Below are 17,199 nucleotides of genomic sequence, written 5' to 3' on the forward strand. Positions count from 1 at the left end.
TGTGATGGGGTGGGCATCTCTCCAAGCATGATGGGGGTTTTGACCAGGGCCTCTGGGAAGGACCCCCGAAGAGATTTACCAGCTTGTCGAGATGGTGGGCCCAGGATCCAGCCCGTGCAGACCAGAAGAAACGGCATTGGAAACGCTGTGGGAGGGCACTGGGTGTGGCTGCCCCAGGGGAGTTGGGGCTCTTTGGTAGGACCAGTACCACAAACTCGAGTCACCAAGGCTGGGGCCACTACGCCTGAGAACCGCGCCCCTGACCCAGCTGGGGAAATTGCGCAGGAGGGACACCCATGCCAATGGGAGGGTCTGAATGACGAGCACCCACCAGACTTGCTTTGTGCTTTGTGACTGGGCCTTGTTCCCCTGAGCCTGGGCTGGCGGCAGCGGTAAATATTTAGCAAGGACCCTGAAGGCAGTGCGCCGTGGGAGGCCAGAGATGGCGTTTTTCTTTAAGAAACTGACAGCCTGGATGCAGATGGAGTTTGACATTCGTTGCACATGGGCGGGACTTTCAGCAGAGTCCTGAGCAGGAGGATGGCGGGGGATGGCAGGAGGCAGGAGGGGGAGGGAAGGGCTGAAGAGAGCATTTGAGTCCTGACTTGATGCTTCCTTGGCAAATCTTCAAGTAGCTGGGCTTTGAAGATAGGGGCCATGTTCTTAATTCACAGGACCTGACACTTATTAGGTGCTCAGTAAGTGACTGGCGAATGACTGGAAGGGAAAGTGATGAGGAGGCAGCACATGGAGGCGACATGTGTGTTAAGAAGAGAGTCCCCGAAACTAGACAGCCCAGGTTCAGATCTTGTCTCTTCCACTAGCTGTGGGGCCTTAGGCAAGTGGCGACCTCTCTGTTCTAGTCTCCTGTCTGTAAAATGATAGTGCCTACCACATCAGGTGGCTGTGAGGGTTTGAGGAATTAATTCATGTCAGGCTGCTTGGCCCTGGGCCAGTTATATGTGGCAGAAAGTGCCCAATAAATATTTAGCCCTTATTCTTGTCCTTTGAAAAATCAATGTGGGCAGGCGTCACCCTTACTAAGGGCCTGTGCCACATCACTCAGGCCTATTAGGAAAGAATGAAGATGGATGGACAGCTGATGGAGGAGAGGGGCGGGCCATGGAGTGACAGCATTCTCTCCCAGGGACAGCTTAGAGCCAGAGGACAGAACCCTGGGAAACCCATAAGAGGTGGGACCAGAAGAAATAGCTCAATCAGGAAATCTAGGTACAACCATCCCAGGTATCACTAGTATGGCATTCGCTCAACCCTGATGGACTAGACATGAAGACCCCACTGTAGGCATTTGGTTCTGGCACAGATCTGCAGGGGCCTCTTTCCAGCCACACTTGATTCCATAGCACATGAGGGGCTCTTTGCTGCTTTCTCCTGGAGCCATAGCAGACTCAACATATCTGAGATGAACAGGAGAAATAAAGAGAGAAGTGACAGAGGACATCCCACTCCTCCTACAGTCCATCTGAACCTTTGTCCCAAGTGCCTTGCCCTAAACCCCATCCCGTGCTATCTCAGAGCCCAGGGTTTATTGACCAAGGAAAGGTAACACCTGATCCAGTGGGCAACAAGACGTGAGTGGGTATTTGACTGTATTGGTCAGACTTTGGGTTACAAGACAGATGTCTACTTCACATTTTCGGAAGTGTAAAACAAAAAGGCAGTTTGTGTAACTGAAAAGTCTGAGTTGGTCTGGCTTGGAGCCCGGCTGGATCTAAACAGTGGCAGCAGGCGTCATTTCTGTCCATCTCTCCACTCAGCTTTCTTCTGTGTGGGCTTCACTCAGGCATGATTCCTTCTCTCGGCGTCCCCCACCCCTTCCGCTAAAGAGGGCTTTGCTTCCATAGTCACCCTAGCAAATGCCCAGGAATTGAGAGATTCTGGCCACAGGTCCACCCCTCAGCCAAGGGCTATGGTTTAGCAGCATCAGAGTGGACATGCAGAGAAGGCCCCTCGCCTTCCAGCATGGGGATGCCTTTGCTGCAGGTGGCCCACCCAAGGCTGGTGAAGCCGCTGGTATCATAAACAGTATACAGATGACCCTTGAATGACGTTGGGGTTAGGGCCCAAGTCAGAGCTCATGCAGGAGGCAGCCAATCAATGTGTCTCTCTCACATTGATGTTTCTCTCTCTCTCTCTTCCTTCCTCCCTCCCTCCCACCCTTCCACTTTCTGAAAAGCAATGGAAAAAATATCCTTGGGTGAGGATTAAAAAACACACACACTTAGTTGCTTAAACCATACAGATTTATTATCTGACAGTTCTGGAGGTCAGAAGTCTGAGATGGGTCTCACTGAGCTAAAATCAAGGTGTCAACAGATGCTTTCCTTTCTGGGGACTCCCAGGGGAATTCATTTCCTCAATTTCCAGCTTCTAGAGGCCTCTTGTGTTTTCTTCTATGATTTTTTATTGCTTCAGGTCTTGCATTCAAGTCTTGCTGAGTTAATTTTTGTGTACGGTGGAAAATAGTTCCGTTCTTTTGCACATGGCTGTCCAGTCTTCCCAACGCCATTCGTTGAAGAGACTCTCCTTTCTCCATTGTGTATTGTTGGCTCCTTCATTGTAAAATGTTGTCAATATAGTATGTGTGGTTTATTTCTGAGCTCTCTATTCTGTTCCATTGGCCTGTGTGTTTGTTTTTCTGTCTGTACCATGCTGTTTTGATTACTATAGCTTTGCAGTATAGTTTGAAGTTGGGGAGTGGGATACATCTGGCTTTGTCCTTTTTCCTCAGGATTGCTTTAGGAAAACAAATTCCTGGACCCAAGCTTTTCTTTTGTATGTGTCACGTCAACCCACTTTTAGTGGGACAAAAACCCATACATGCATCTCCTTTTACTTTGATTTCCTTTTTTTTCTTTATTGCCTCATGAGGCAGATGGCAAGGACCCACCAACTATGCCCATCTCTAAGCAGCCTGTGAACTAAGAATGGTTTTATATTTTTAAAGGGTTGTTTTTTTTAAAAAAAAAAAAAAAAGGATAAAGAACAATACTAGTATGTGACAGAGATTGCATATGACCTGCCAAACCTAAAATATTTACTATCTGGTCCTTTATAGAAAAAGTTAGCTGACCTCAGAAAGAACCCCAGCAGCTGAGTCACCAGACCGGGGTTTGGATCCTGCAGTGGCTGGTCAGGGCCTGATTAGACCTTTAGACCTGAGAGCTCGGTGGGGCCTCCCTCATAACTTTCTTAACAGTTATGGTGGCAGCAGCCATGAAGGAAGGGGTAGTGGTGGTGAGCAGATTTCATTGAGCATTTACTCTGGACAAGCACTGAGGTGAGAGCTTCATCTCCTTAATCCCCTCAGCAGCCCTCTGAAGTACGCCCGGGTCTCAACCCTGGGACGCGTAGGGAAACAGAAGTTGCTCAGGGCAGGTCACTGGCTCGCGATTACACAGTGAGAGGAGGTGGAGTGGGGATGTGAGCCCAGGCCATCCGACTCTACACTCTGCTACTTTTCCTCTCTATTGTGGTCATCACCTCTCCTTTCAGGCAAAGAAATCTTCGGCCATGCCTTCCCCCAGCTACTTTCCTAACCTCTTTCCCCCAATTCTCTGGCAAAAATATTTTTCCACCGTAAAAGGGAAAATAAAAAATGGAGGAACTGTCAGAAAGAGCTCTGAGATGTGGACATCTAAAATTTTTAGTTCCAGTATTGATCCATCCATCCACCCACCCACCCACCCTACACAACACCAGGAACGCATGAGAACCCTTGTCCTTGACAGTGACAACTGGGGCAAACTCCATCCCTGGGTCCTCCAAATTGAAGGCCACGGGGAAGCTCATTAAATAGCACCCGACACTTGATTAATATGCTGCAATTTGGGCAGCACCAGGCTATTTCAGCACCACCATCACCACCCCCCAGTTACCATGACGACATTCTTTTCCAAACAGTTCCTTAATATTTAGTGCAAATTATGCTCCCGACAGGCAAGCAGAAGAGCAAGCACACTGCAGAGGGTCTGCAAGGACCCTTTTGCATGAAGCCATCAGTGCCCCCATCCCTGAATGCCATCGCCACCAGGAAACGCACGTGTTCTGGGGGCTGGGAGCCAACTGGATGCCCGGCCTCCATCATGCGCAGCAGTTGAGGGTTGTCACTCCTTTAATGCAGAATATCACAACAGCTCCGCGAGGACGGGGTAGCGTGATAGCATTATTAAACGCTCCTTTGTACACCGATCTACTAATTTCTCCGCTGCTCGCCTGAGGCTGCTGAAAGCCTGTTTGCTCCTGGTGTCTTGAATCAACCTGGATTGTGAGACGGCATGAGGAGACCCCAGAGTACGCGTGTGCCAGTGTGAGAACAAGCTCATTTCCTCTTCTAGGCGCCATCTGGTCCCACACGATTGAATCAGTAACAAGCAGGTACAGATACCAAGGGACCCAATCCTCTGCCTTCGGGGGGATCAATGTTGAGAGAGAAAAGACTGGAGGAGAGATGGTTGAATAACTATAATAAAGTGGGAAGAGTGGTATCATGATGATCTATTAGCTGTGTGCCCTTGGGTAAGTTACTTAACCTCTCTGTGCCTCAGTTCTCTCATCAATAAATGGGAGATAATAACAGTATCTATATGACAGCCTAACTGTTGTCATGAAGTTTAAAAAAATGAAATAAACATTAAAAAAGCACTAACCCAGTTATTCACATACTCAAAAGAGTGGACACATGGTAAGTGTTAAGTAATTGCTATCGGAGATTCTAGGTTCCCATGGTACCGTGCACACAATGATAATAATAGCTGACATGTATCATGGGCTTACTATGCTAAGTGTTGGAGACATACCATCTCATTGAATCTGCACGGGAAACCCAGTAATACTTTCATTTTGATTGTCCTTACCTCTCAGATGAGGAGACTGAGGCTCAGAGGGATTGGGGAACTTGCCCAAAGTCGTGAGGCTAGTAAGGGGGCACAGGAATCCAGTTTGTCCAACAAAATGCAAACTGCAAGGAGCACACCGATGGTGCCGTGGGAGGGCGCACAGGCGGGCTCTGGGCAGGGCTGTCCATGGGAAGTGGCCATAGATGTCTTGCAGGTTCACAGGTCCTCATGGATAGAGGACAGGATTTGAAACGGGAGGAGCAAACCCAAGTAGGACTCTGAGGAATTTGGGGGAACTGCACTTGGAAGAGAACCACAGTCTGGTTGACTCTTCCAAAGGCAGGTTCTTGGCATTGAGTGGGAGCTTATCTTAAACAAATAGGACCTGTTAATTTAAAATTTCCCTTGGGGTTTTATTTAAGGTGAATGGGTTGGAAGAGGATGAGTGAGGCATAAGGGGGAGAGGAAAGCCTTTTGAGTTTTTCATTTCCTCGAACCAGGATTGATTGGAATAACATGAGAACGTCTGTATCAAGTGTGTATGTATATGGAAAATGAAAATATTTTGTGCCAGTACCTCCAAAAGCAAAGAAAGAGGCAAAGAAAGGAAGATTTGAATTGTGTAGCAATTTTAATTATAATCAAAGCCATATAGTGTAGTACATTTCTTAAGGAAGGTTTGAATTGTGTAGCAATTTTAATTATAATCAAAGCCATCGTGTAGTACATTTTAGCTATTTATTGCCACAACAGTGCTTCGTAACAAACCACCACCAACCTCACTGGTGAACAGGAAGTCTTTAGGTAGCTCACAATCTGCAAGGTTCAGCCTGTCTGGGTTGGGTTCACTCCCTGGGGGAGGTGAAAGAGGTCATGTCTGACACTGGCTAAAACTGTCGCTTTGCATTCAATCCTGGGTCCTCTGTAAAATGGGAATACTAGTGTTTACCTCTTAGAGTTGTTAACTAGTGTTTACCTCTTAGCGTTATTATGGGGAATAAATTGTTAATATATATCATCCTATCTAATAAAGAGGGAATATGCTAATTGACCATCACACCCTCACAAAGATGACTGTGCCCACAGCCAATAAGGAGGGAATATGCTAATTGACTGCCACACCCTCAAAGATGGCAGCACCCACAGCCACAAGATGGCGGTGCCCAGTCCCCTCAGCCCCACCGGGGTGCCAGGTGCACAGCACGGCCGGGCCCGCCCCCAGGCGGGTCCGGCCACTCCGCATGCCTGCCTCCGGAGTCCCCCCCGTCAGCCCCCCAGCTGCCAAGGGCCAGCCCGAGGTACAGGCAAGCCTCAGATGGTGGCTGCCCAGCCGCCCAGGGCCACCCAAGGCTCAGGTAACCAGGGCCAGCTGAGGCTTGCGCTGCCAGCAGTGGCAGCAGTAGAGGTGTGATGGGGTGTCGCCTTCCCCTGATGGCCATGTCAACTCCTGCCCCTGAGGGCTCCCGGACTGTGAGAGGGGCAGGCCGGGCTGAGGGACACCCCCGCCCCCGTCCAGTGCGTGAATTTTCATGCAGCAGGCCTCTAGTGTACATATAACATCTTTTGTTCAACATTTTGTTATAATGTTGATGAGATGCTGCAGGAACTTAACTCCTGTGTATATCAATCAGCCTTCAGTAAAGCTGGTTCCATTATACGTCATTTCACTTAAAGTCACAGGCCCTATTGACAACGTTAAGTGAGGACACACTGTGCCTAGAACAAACCTAGGAAGTACCTATCGCCATTACTGAGTGCATTTTGATTCGTCACAAATGGAAATGAAGTAATTTGATAAATGTAGTTTGTGGGGAAAATATTTACAGGGCCTTGGGGTGGAACCACCAAAGCATTTCCTGTGAAGAAAACATGTAGAGTCCACTGGGACAGGTGATGTACCCAAGGTCACCCTGCTGGTGCGAGGCCCATGGAGACAGAAGCCAGCTTCCCTGACCGCAAGATCTCAACCCTTTCTGCTTTTCCAGGCAGCCTGGCTCTCCTGAGGAGGGGCTCTGTCCCATCCCCAAGACACCCATTCTACCACCCCACGATTCTCACGATTAGAGAAATGCCCACCTTCATATATCTAATGGAAATGCCCCCCTCCACCCCCCAATCTCCCCAAAACTTCCAGCCGGCACACTTGATGGAGCTGTGAGCGCAGGTTGGCATTACCATGCAAAAAGGATGCAGTTGGTATCTGAGAACACTTAATTAAGCCCTAGGTTTAATTAACTTAAAATGAATCTCCCTCCCTGCACCCATGCCCCCTCGAAAAAGAGGGCTGGTGAAGCCTAGTCCTTCACTGGAAGCTCTGATTTTAGCAGTTTGTAATAGACCCAAATTGCTAGCTTGTTGTCTTAATCTGCCCCTGAGATAGCAGCCATCCCTGTGTGATTAATCTTTCCTCCCCGTGGCCACGTTTCAGACACAGACAGCATGGCACTGCAGTTTATCATGTTGTGGTTATTGTTCCCTGAAAGGAGGGAATGGAAACAATAACCTTTCCTTGCATAATTCTTCACACACACACACACACACACACACACACACACACACACTCACACACTCACACACTCACACACACACTCACACACACACCACACACACACTCACACACACACACACACACACACACACCACACACACACTCACACACACCACACACACACACACCACACACACTCACACACCACACACACACTCACACTCACACACCACACACACACTCACACACACCACACACACACACACCACACACACTCACTCACACACACACACACACACACTCACACATACCACACACACACTCACACACCACACACACACTCACACACACCACACACACACACACCACACACACCACACACACATGCACACACACTCACGCACAGGCACACACGCACAGATTCACACCTCTTTTTATTTTTCATTCCAAAGCCAGCAATGAGCTTTGCACTTTTGCATCCACTGTGACTGTGGTCCTTTGCCTCCACCCTCAAGGATTTTCATTAATTTTTTAAAAACATTCTATCGTCATCTCTCTAAAAAATAATGGCCTGCCCCCAACTGCAAAATCAAATGAAATACACAACACTGGACCTTGGGTCCCCTCGAATTTCTCCCTTCTCTCCCAAGTCCACAGAGACAGCTGTGATGCCCTGCCTCTTCCTGAGGCTGACTTCGGCCACCCTGGACCAGACCCCGTCACCTTTCACCTGGACCTGAGCCGTCTCCCCACTAACGGCGTTGCCGCTTGTAACTCATCCTTTACTCAGCCTGTTATCTTTTTAAAGACAAACTGAATCACATCACTCCCGGGGGATGGGATCATCCAATAGCTTCTCCCTACAACTGAGCTGATACCCAAATTCCTTTCCCTGGCTGCCCAAACCCTACAAGACCCCGCCCTTCTCCACCTCTCCAACCACATTTCCTACCACCCACACCCCCTAGGGAAGGGGTGCTCCCGCCCCCTTGGCTCTCTTCCTGTCTGTCGCTCAGATGCAACCAGCCGGGTCCACTTTACGGTTTTGCATTTGCTGTTCCCTGTGGGTGTTGTGTTCCATCTTAGCCTGTGTTTCCTGGAAAACAGGCTGGTTGCTTTGGCCGTTGTGGCTCAGTTGGTTGAGCTGGACAGGGCACAGGCCTGGGTTGCAGACTTGATCCCCAGTTTGGGGAACGCAGGAGGCAGCCAATCGATGTTTCACTCTCACATCGATATTTCTCTCTCTCCCTCTCCCCCCCCCCCCAAAAAAAAAAAACTCAATGGGGGATAAAAAGGAAATGGAAGCTGGTTTATGAGGGGACAGGGTGGGGACAGGGGCACATGTGCTGTCCCAGGCAGCAGCAAGAATGAGGGGAAAGGCGTGAGAAAGAGAAAACAATGCTACAAACGCATTGTTCTGCTAGCTGCTTACTTCATGAGACACTCCAGCCAGCGGCTCTGAATCATGGGCGATATGCAACATAGTCAGCTATCCCATAATGCAACAGGTGTTCCCCAAATCCACCACACTGTGCAAAACTGCACACTACACAGCACAGGGCTTTGGGGGAAATGAGGTTAGGGACACAACACTCAAAAACTTTGACATGTCACATTACAAAAAATAACCTAATAAAAGCGGTAGCGTAGTTTGATCCACATTACACATGCCTTGCAAAAAGACCTGTTTACTTGAGGAACTGGGTGTCACGGGTTGCAGCGGTGGGTGGATTACTGTGAAAGGGGGTAAAGTTGGATAAAAGTTATTAACACCAGGTGTGGTCAGGTATGGCTCATAACATACAAGGTAAACTGAGGTAGCTGGCCCACGTTTCAGGTGGGAGCAGGTGTGCGTTTGGGGTATTTCCGTGCAGTTCAGTTCAGCTGGATAACGTTGTCTGTGTTCGCCTACTGTTTCTCATGGATGAAATCAGGCATAAGCAAATGCAAAATTCGTGGCATACCCAACTCCTTCTCTAGTCTATCAATCATGTTGGAACAAATCTACATTTTCAAAACCAGCATTATAGCGGGTCTGGCCAGAGTGTGTCTCAGCAAAGCCCATCTGGGGTAGAAAGAGTGAGGGATTTTATGGCCAGCTCCCTCCCTCGCCTGTCTCTCTCGGGTCTGAGTCCCCACCAGCACCAACTCCGCTCCGTGTTCAGAGTGCTGATCTGCCCCCGCCGGGCAGCCACTGGAGAATCCAGAGACCTTGGGGCCTGGTCAGGGGACAGAGCTGCAGAAGCCCCCAAATCAAGGGTGTGATGTTAGCCATGCTGATGCCTGGCCCTCATGGGAGGGGAGGAGGGACTGAGAAAACGGGTGGAAACCAGGGCTCAGATGGGCCCAGTAAATTCGGCAGATGTGCGGGCACCTACCCTGGGCCCCGCACCTGCTCCCTCCTGACCCTTACATGTCCCACCTCTGGTTCTCCATGTGTCCACTTAAGACCCCTCTTCAGGGGTGGAGGTAAGGACCACAGTCAGAGTGGTAACAACACTGCAAAGTGCAAGACAGAAACAGAAGCCATTGGAGCTGAGGGCAACGCGATTGGGCTTAGGGTTTTTTTTTAACATTGACCTGAAATAGTGTAGAAACTGGGGGGCTGGACACCAAATCCCGAAGCAGGCAAGAGTGGTGGCAGCCTGGAGCAGGGTTAGAAAAGTGGCGGGGAGTGGCCACATTGGGGGGATATCATGGAGGCAGAGCCAACAGGAAGTGCTGATGGATAAACTGGGGTCAGCAGAAAGGTGTGTTGTCGCCTGTCGCTGGGGAGACCTTCCTGGCTCCTGGAAAAGCCACAGGATTGCAGGCAGGAGACAGGCCTGCCCCCCTTGGCGGTCTGATACTTGGCAAGGCATTGAAAGCTTAAAGTCATTGAGATGCTGAATCTGTCGCCTCTAGAGGAACCATCCGCAGGCCAGTCTGCACAGTGGCCGCGTTCTGCCGTGATCAACACCAACACGCCCAGTGAGAGTGAAATTCAGGGAGACCCTGGGCGGGGGGGGGCAGCTCCTTACTGCCTGGTAACGAAAGAACCCTCCTAGGAGGTGGCATTCTGTGTCGGAGGTTTAGGGTGGCCTTGGACGTTCTCATCGTAACAGCACCGACAATAACAAAATCTTTAAAACACTGGTTCTCAGCAGCGGGGGGCCTTTTGGACCTCCCACCCCCCGGAAACATTTGGCCACGTCTGGAAACATTATTGGTTTATCACAGGTGGAGGCTGGGTTGCTACTGGCGTGTCGTGGGTGAAGGGTTTTAGCAGGCAGCTAAACGTCCAACAGTGCACACGACACCCACCTCAGCAAAAAGGCAGCTGGCCCCAAATGCCCATGGTGCCAAGGTTGAGAAGCCCTGGTTTAAAACATCATAAACATCCAACACTGGGGAAATGGTCGGCCCTTTTCGGGTCTGGTGCAAAATCCCACACTTGGGAGCACTGGCCGTGTGGCCTGGTGGCCTCTGCTGGCGTCAACACCTGACACAGGAGTTTCGCGCTCTGTGTATTTGGGAGGCATTGATAAAGAGTTGAGCTCACACATGTTAGATCAGCATTTCAGAAAGGCTGCCAATTCAGTGGGGAAGTTTTTTTATAACTAAAATGCACAAAAATGCCATTAAAAGTTAAGCAGTGTGTGCCAAAAATTGGAACTAGCCAAGATGCCCTTCCATAGGTGAATGAATAAAAAAAGTGCTACATCCACGCAATGGAGTGTTATTCACTCAAAAAAGAAATGAGCTATCAAGCCAGGAAAGACCTGGAGGAGCCTTAAGTCCTGTTACATATTGGTAAGAGAAAGAAGCCACTCTGAAGCGGCTGCATACCATATGGCTCCGACTCTGTCATATTCTGCTGAAGGCAAACTATAGAGACAGCAAAAAAGATCAGTGGTTCCCAGGGTTTGGGAATAGAGAGAGAGAGAGAATGAATGGATAGGTGAAGCACAGGGGGTGTTATGGCAGGGAACCCATTCTGTGTGACACTGTAATGACGGATACATGTCATTATACATTTGTCAAAACCCATTAAGTGTACAACACAAAGAATGAACCCTAATGTAAACTATGGACTTTGGTTAATGATCGATTTGGTTGTACCGGTACTAGTTCAGCATTTGTAACAAATGGACCACACCAATGCAAGATGAGATCAATAGGGGGAGGGGGAGGGGGAGAAGGGGAGAGGAGTTCCTGGGAACTCTGCTTTTGTGCTCTAAAAATTAGTCTTAATTTTTTTAAAGTTAAATAATATGACATAACATAATTAACAAAATTATTATAATTATCCTAATAACTACACTTACTGAGCGCTTCCAAAGAGGCAAACTCATAATAAAAAGTTGTCACTGTCATTGTTGGCGAGGACATAGCAGAACTGGAGAGAAAGAATAGCTCTCGTTTTAAAAGCATTTACTCAGGTCCAAGCAGATACAATGTTGAGCCTTATGTATTCAGTCACAACCACTACCCTAGGAGGAAGGTCCTAATCACCATCTTCATTTTATGAGCAAGGACATGGGGGGGGACCCAGAGAGGTTCAGTCACGTGCCCAGGGTCACAGAGCATCAGAGGCGGATGTGAACCAGATCTAACTGACTGCTGGGCTCCCGTTCCTGACACTGTGCTCTGCCATCGTGCACGTATGTGTAAGCATGGATATGTGTGACATAGAAGAGAGAGATGGGGGTGATTGGTGAGAGTGGATAGAAGGAAAGAAAAGGGGGAAAAAGCATCAAAAAATGAAAATGCACAAACACAAGTGAAGGAGAAAGAGAGAAGAAGGAAGGAAATGGGGAAAAAGTGTCAGAAGGAAGAAGGCAAGGAGCCGGGTCCCCTAGAGCTGCCTGGAGCCGGTGGCTTGGGTAAATCCTCATCCCAGCGTCCCCTGTCCTCCCCCACCCCGCCCTGTGCTGTGTCTGGGTCTCTTCCTGTGGGTTGCCACCCTCCTCCTACTTGCCCACCAGGGCTCAGCACAGGACAGTGTGTGGCGGTAGCCCAGGCTGACCAGTGTTGCCCTGGGGCTCGGGCCAGCCTGCGAGCTGCATTGAAGCCAGCCTCCCACCCTGGGTGGTCCTGGACACCTCCTCTGATCCAAGTTGCACAGAAGGTTCCACACCAGCAGCCAGAGCCTGTGCTCCCGCCTCCAGGGTGTTCCCTTTTCAACGAGAATAGGAGGACCAGGCAGCAGCCTTCCCATCCTTACATGTGGATGAGCAACTCGTAATTCCAAAATACTGCCTCTGGTCCTGCAGACGGGTCCAGAAACAGACACAGCACGTGACTCCTTCAGAAGGTGCTAAAATAAATTGGCTGGTGCCATCCAGTTTCCCGAGGGCATCGGATCAGGTCACTTTGAACCAAACCATGAAACAAAGATCCAGCTGCCCACCTGGCATTTTCACATCCTTTCTATGGTGATGCCATGCATGGAAGGGAAGGGCAGTTTCTCTCTCTTTAGCCACTTTCCTAATTCTGCATGGTGCCTTTTAATCCATCTTAGCATCTTGAGCCCCATCCTTCCCCCACTAACAGAGAAACCCACAGGAGCACCTAGGGCTGGCTTTAGAGCCAGACAGGTGGCTATGGGACCTTGGCCAAGTGGCTTCATGTCTCTGAGCCTTGGCATCTTGGTCTATAAAATGGTGTAACAGCCCAGCTGGTTTTGGCTTAGTGGATAGAGCGTCGGCCTGTGGACTGAAGGGTCCTGGGTTTGATTCTGGTCAAGGGCACATGCCTGAGTTGTGGGCATGATCCCCCATAGGGGGCATGCAGGAGGCAGCCGATCAATGGTTCTCTCTCATCATTGATATTTCTCTCTTCTCTCTCCCTCTCCCTTCCTCTCTGAAATCAATAAAAACATATTTAAAAAGATAAAATGGTATAATAGCAGCTACTAGAACGTAAGTTCCTTGTCAGTAGGGCACTGGCCTATTCATGGCTGGATCCCTAGTGTGTTGCATAATATTGGCAGATAGTAGGTGCTCAATAAATGTTTTTTTAGAATGAATAAGTGGACAAAAATCACTTCATAATGTTTCTGTAGGGATTCAATGAGATACTATGTGCATAGTGGGTAAAACATAGAATTGATGCTCAAAAAATGCTAATGATACATATCATTGTGTCACAGGCATTTATAGTCATTATCTTGGAATATCCTCCCAAGAATCCCGTGCAATGGGTCTGGCTATGCCCCTTCATGCAAGAGGAAACCAGAGACGAGGGCAGGGAGTAAAAGTATTTTTAGAGGGGAGCTCATCCCTTTTAATAAAAACTGTACCTTTAAAAAAAAAAAAAAGTCATGACAAATAGCTGTAGGAAGGTTCCAGAGTCTGTCCAGGGAGAAGAGACTTGGGCTTTGGATCTAGACTGGCGGGCATTTCTGCCTCCCTCCTTAGCCCTCTGCCTCCTAGTGGTATCCCAGGACAGGGCAGGATGGACCCCCCTCGCCCCTGCACTTGCCCTTGTCCCCTCCTGTCTGCAGAGAGCTTGGCCAAGACTGAGTGCCCAGCTGTGCCCTTACCAACAATAGCAGTATTCCTTAATGACCTGCGGGTTGATGAATCCCTGATTGCAGGAGAGAAAAACATTAAGAGTGAGCTTGATTGAAGCTCTTAATAAAGCTTATTCTTTGGGAAGAGCCTGGCGTGGCGGGTGGGAGTACTGGGGATCTTCCTCAAGATCCGACGGGAGATGTTAAAGGATGGTTCTCATGAAGAAGAATACTCTTGTTCGCTGTGCTTTTACCTTGTCACACAATAGCACAACAGTCTGGTTCCTAGACTGGGGGTGCCTAAAAGGTTGGGGACAGCACCCACCTCTTTCCCCTGCAGCAATACTGGAGCATCCCAAATGTAGCCGGTGTGGCAATACCTGGTCCATACCCACGACACGAGGACTCTAGCTAGGTACTAGTTAGGACAAGGAAACAGCAGAAAGCCGGAAAGAATGCTGCAGGGTCAGAGCACAGAGCTGTTTGTGAATTCCAGCTGTAAAAGGGCTTACAGCCTTTGATTGCTAAAACTTGAGCTGTGCAACGCCAATTGTGCTGGGCCAGTCCCAGAGGCCACACCCTCTTCCTGGGCTGTGCAGCAGCTCTGGGGGGGGGGGGGGGGGGTTCCTTCCATTTCTCCTCCTTAATTTAATTGCAAATGCCCTTAAGTGCTCACACCTCCCCCGCGATATGATTACTATTGGCTCTTCAATTTGCCACCACCTGTGCGCCCCCTTTCAGGAAAGAGAGCTCAAGAGGTACACATGTCAACATTAATTGCAACTTAATACAGTTCCTTGGCGATGATCCTGGGGAGAGGGGTGAGGGAAATCAATTCTGGTGATTGAAAAACAATATGAGAATTAAGAGGCCATACTGAGATCTTCTGGAGGGACAGAAAAACGCCTCTCTGAATGTTCTGTCTCTGGCTCAGTCGAGACTGTTACTCATTCAACACAGCGCCGTCAAACAGACACCATTTTATAGACCAAGGCACCGAGGCTCAGAGACAGGAAGCTACTTGGCCAAGGTCACACAGCCACCTGTCTGAAGCAGGTCCCTGCTCCGTTTTCCTCGCTGCCTCCCTGGGTCTGAGCACAGTGCTAGGTACGAAGAGAGCTTTGTCGATGTCTGAGGCTTCCCCCCACCCGTACCCAGTTTTGTTCAGACTCATGTCATCAAGGACAGAACAGTCTGAGAATTAGGAGATAATGGGTATGACCTCAGAGATGATGTTGAAGCCTTCTGAGCCTCAGTTGCCATGGCTACAAATAGAGATAAATATAACATCTCAGGTTAGGTAAACTTCCAAACAACCAGAATACGGGAGCATACCACGATGTCCTGAGCTACTGTGGGCTATTTCTTGGCACCCTGGTAGGCACCCTGGGTGTCTTAGGAACCTGTTGAATATAAGCCTGGGCTCCTCCTGGAGTCACTTCAAGGTCATGAGAAGCAATACAGACTAATGGTTATGACCATGGTCAAAATTCCAGCTCCCACCTGCTAGTGAGTGACCTTCAGCAAGTTACTAACCACACTGTGCCTCAGTTTTGTCACCTATTAAATGAGAATAATAGTGCCTACTACCTCAAAGGGTTGTTGCAAGAATTAAGTGATCTTTTTCTGGGTATAATAATAACCACCATTCTCCAGTGCTTTCCGGCACCACAGTTCTGCTCTGTTTTTAACAAAACCTTGAGATTCTAAGACATCACTGATGATTACATTTCTTGGTCTGAAATCCAAGTCTAATGGTTTCCGGAAAACACTGCATCCCACTATTTGGTTTTGAATTTATATCCCTCGGACAGGGAATTTTTTGTTCTGTCTGTTTGTTTTGTGTTTTGGATGTGGTGTTTAGAAATTTAATGGAGCAATTTCATTTCCATTTAGTGAAGTCAGTTGTTAAAGGGACAGGGAAACAAGATGAGGTTTTTGTCACAGGATGTTGCCTCATACCTGGAGTGATTTTCGTGTGTTTTTTTCTGACAAAGAACGGAGTTTGTTTGTTTTTTAAGCTGGTCAGTGGTGTAGCTGCTTCTCTCAAACCCACGTCAACTCTGTTCAACCAAACAGCTGGAAACGAGGCCAAGAGAGTTGGGAGCCTGGATGCAGGGACAGTGGGTCCCTGTGCTCTGTGTCCAGGTTCTTGCCAGATGTGGTGGCTGGATCACCACAAGGCCACAATGGGCTTATGGGAGGCCTCCAGTAGTTTTACTCGACCTGGAACCCCAAGTTCATGAGGAGAAATCATGGCCAACAGCCTTCTTCAGGAAAATGACACATTTCAGGACCTCAGAGGGAAATCTGTGCATGGTAATGACCCCCGACTTGTCCGCACTGTGAAAGGAAGGCACCATTACTCAGCATCTCCATCTACGTGACCAACCTTTCCTGGGGCTTCGTGTACATCATCGCTCGTTTTCACCAAAAGCCCATCTCACAGATGAGGACAGGGGAACGCAGAGAGGGGAGTGACTTGCCCAAGGTGTCAGCTGTGAAATTACCCACCAAGGGCCTTTTTCATTCCAAAGCTCGTATCCCTCTGATAAATCCCCGGGGTGGGGTGGGGGGGGACATTCAGGGTGAGAAAACAGCAGAAGAGGCTTCAGGGATGGGTGGAAGTGGTGTTAGCCGCAGGGGAAAATGGTGCTGTTCCTCGTAATAACGTATTTATTAGCTATTCATTTTCCGAAAAGGGTCTGAAAACCAACAGGTACACATTCAACTCTGTTTTTGAAAAAACTGGGAAGGAATGCAGTTTGCAGGCATGAATTCCAAGGTCAGAGGCAGCACTCAGCCTGGCCGACCTGCTTCTGAGGTTTCTTGCCTCCCTACCCTCAGACATCACGAGGTTCCCGTTGCAGGATTGTTTTGTTTTGTTTCTAGTCCAAATTGGAACCAAGCGATCCCAATCTGTCCCGCCCACAGAAAACCACAGCAGTTCATGCTTCTCTGGCCTCTGTGCGCCAAGCACTGTTTTAAGCCTTTACCTGGATTAATCCCAGGAGGCAGACACCATTGTAGTCATTTCACAGATAAGGAAACTGAGGCAGCGAGGCTAAGCCACCTGCCGAGGTCCCTCAGCAGGACAGTGGCCGTGGGGGAATGCGTGCCCAGGCAGGCCCCTGGTCTGCTCCTCCCCTCTGCCCCTTTGGGCTCCTGGCTCAGCTCCGCAGAGCCCGCTCCCCCACCCTCTTCTTCCAGCTGCAGGGGGCGGTTTGCACAGACTTGTCCAATACTCGCTCTCTGGATCCTCTCCATTTTACAACAGTCCTGGATGTCCAGGGCCTCAGTCACCTGCCACAGAACATCCATTCATTCCGCAAACCTGTACTGAATCCCTGCCGGGC

The 17,199-nt window shown here is 49.1% G+C and overlaps 1 protein-coding gene across 1 annotated transcript in view; it reads left to right on the forward strand.

Moving 5' to 3' along the window:
• ZHX2 (zinc fingers and homeoboxes 2) overlaps positions 1–17,199 on the forward strand; it is a 127,768-nt gene that overhangs the window by 75,822 nt on the left and 34,747 nt on the right. The gene's annotated exons all lie outside the window — the stretch shown is intronic.

The sequence above is a fragment of the Plecotus auritus genome, assembly GCF_963455305.1.
Source record: "Plecotus auritus genome assembly, chromosome: 11".
In the NCBI taxonomy this organism is placed as follows: Eukaryota; Metazoa; Chordata; class Mammalia; order Chiroptera; family Vespertilionidae; genus Plecotus; species Plecotus auritus.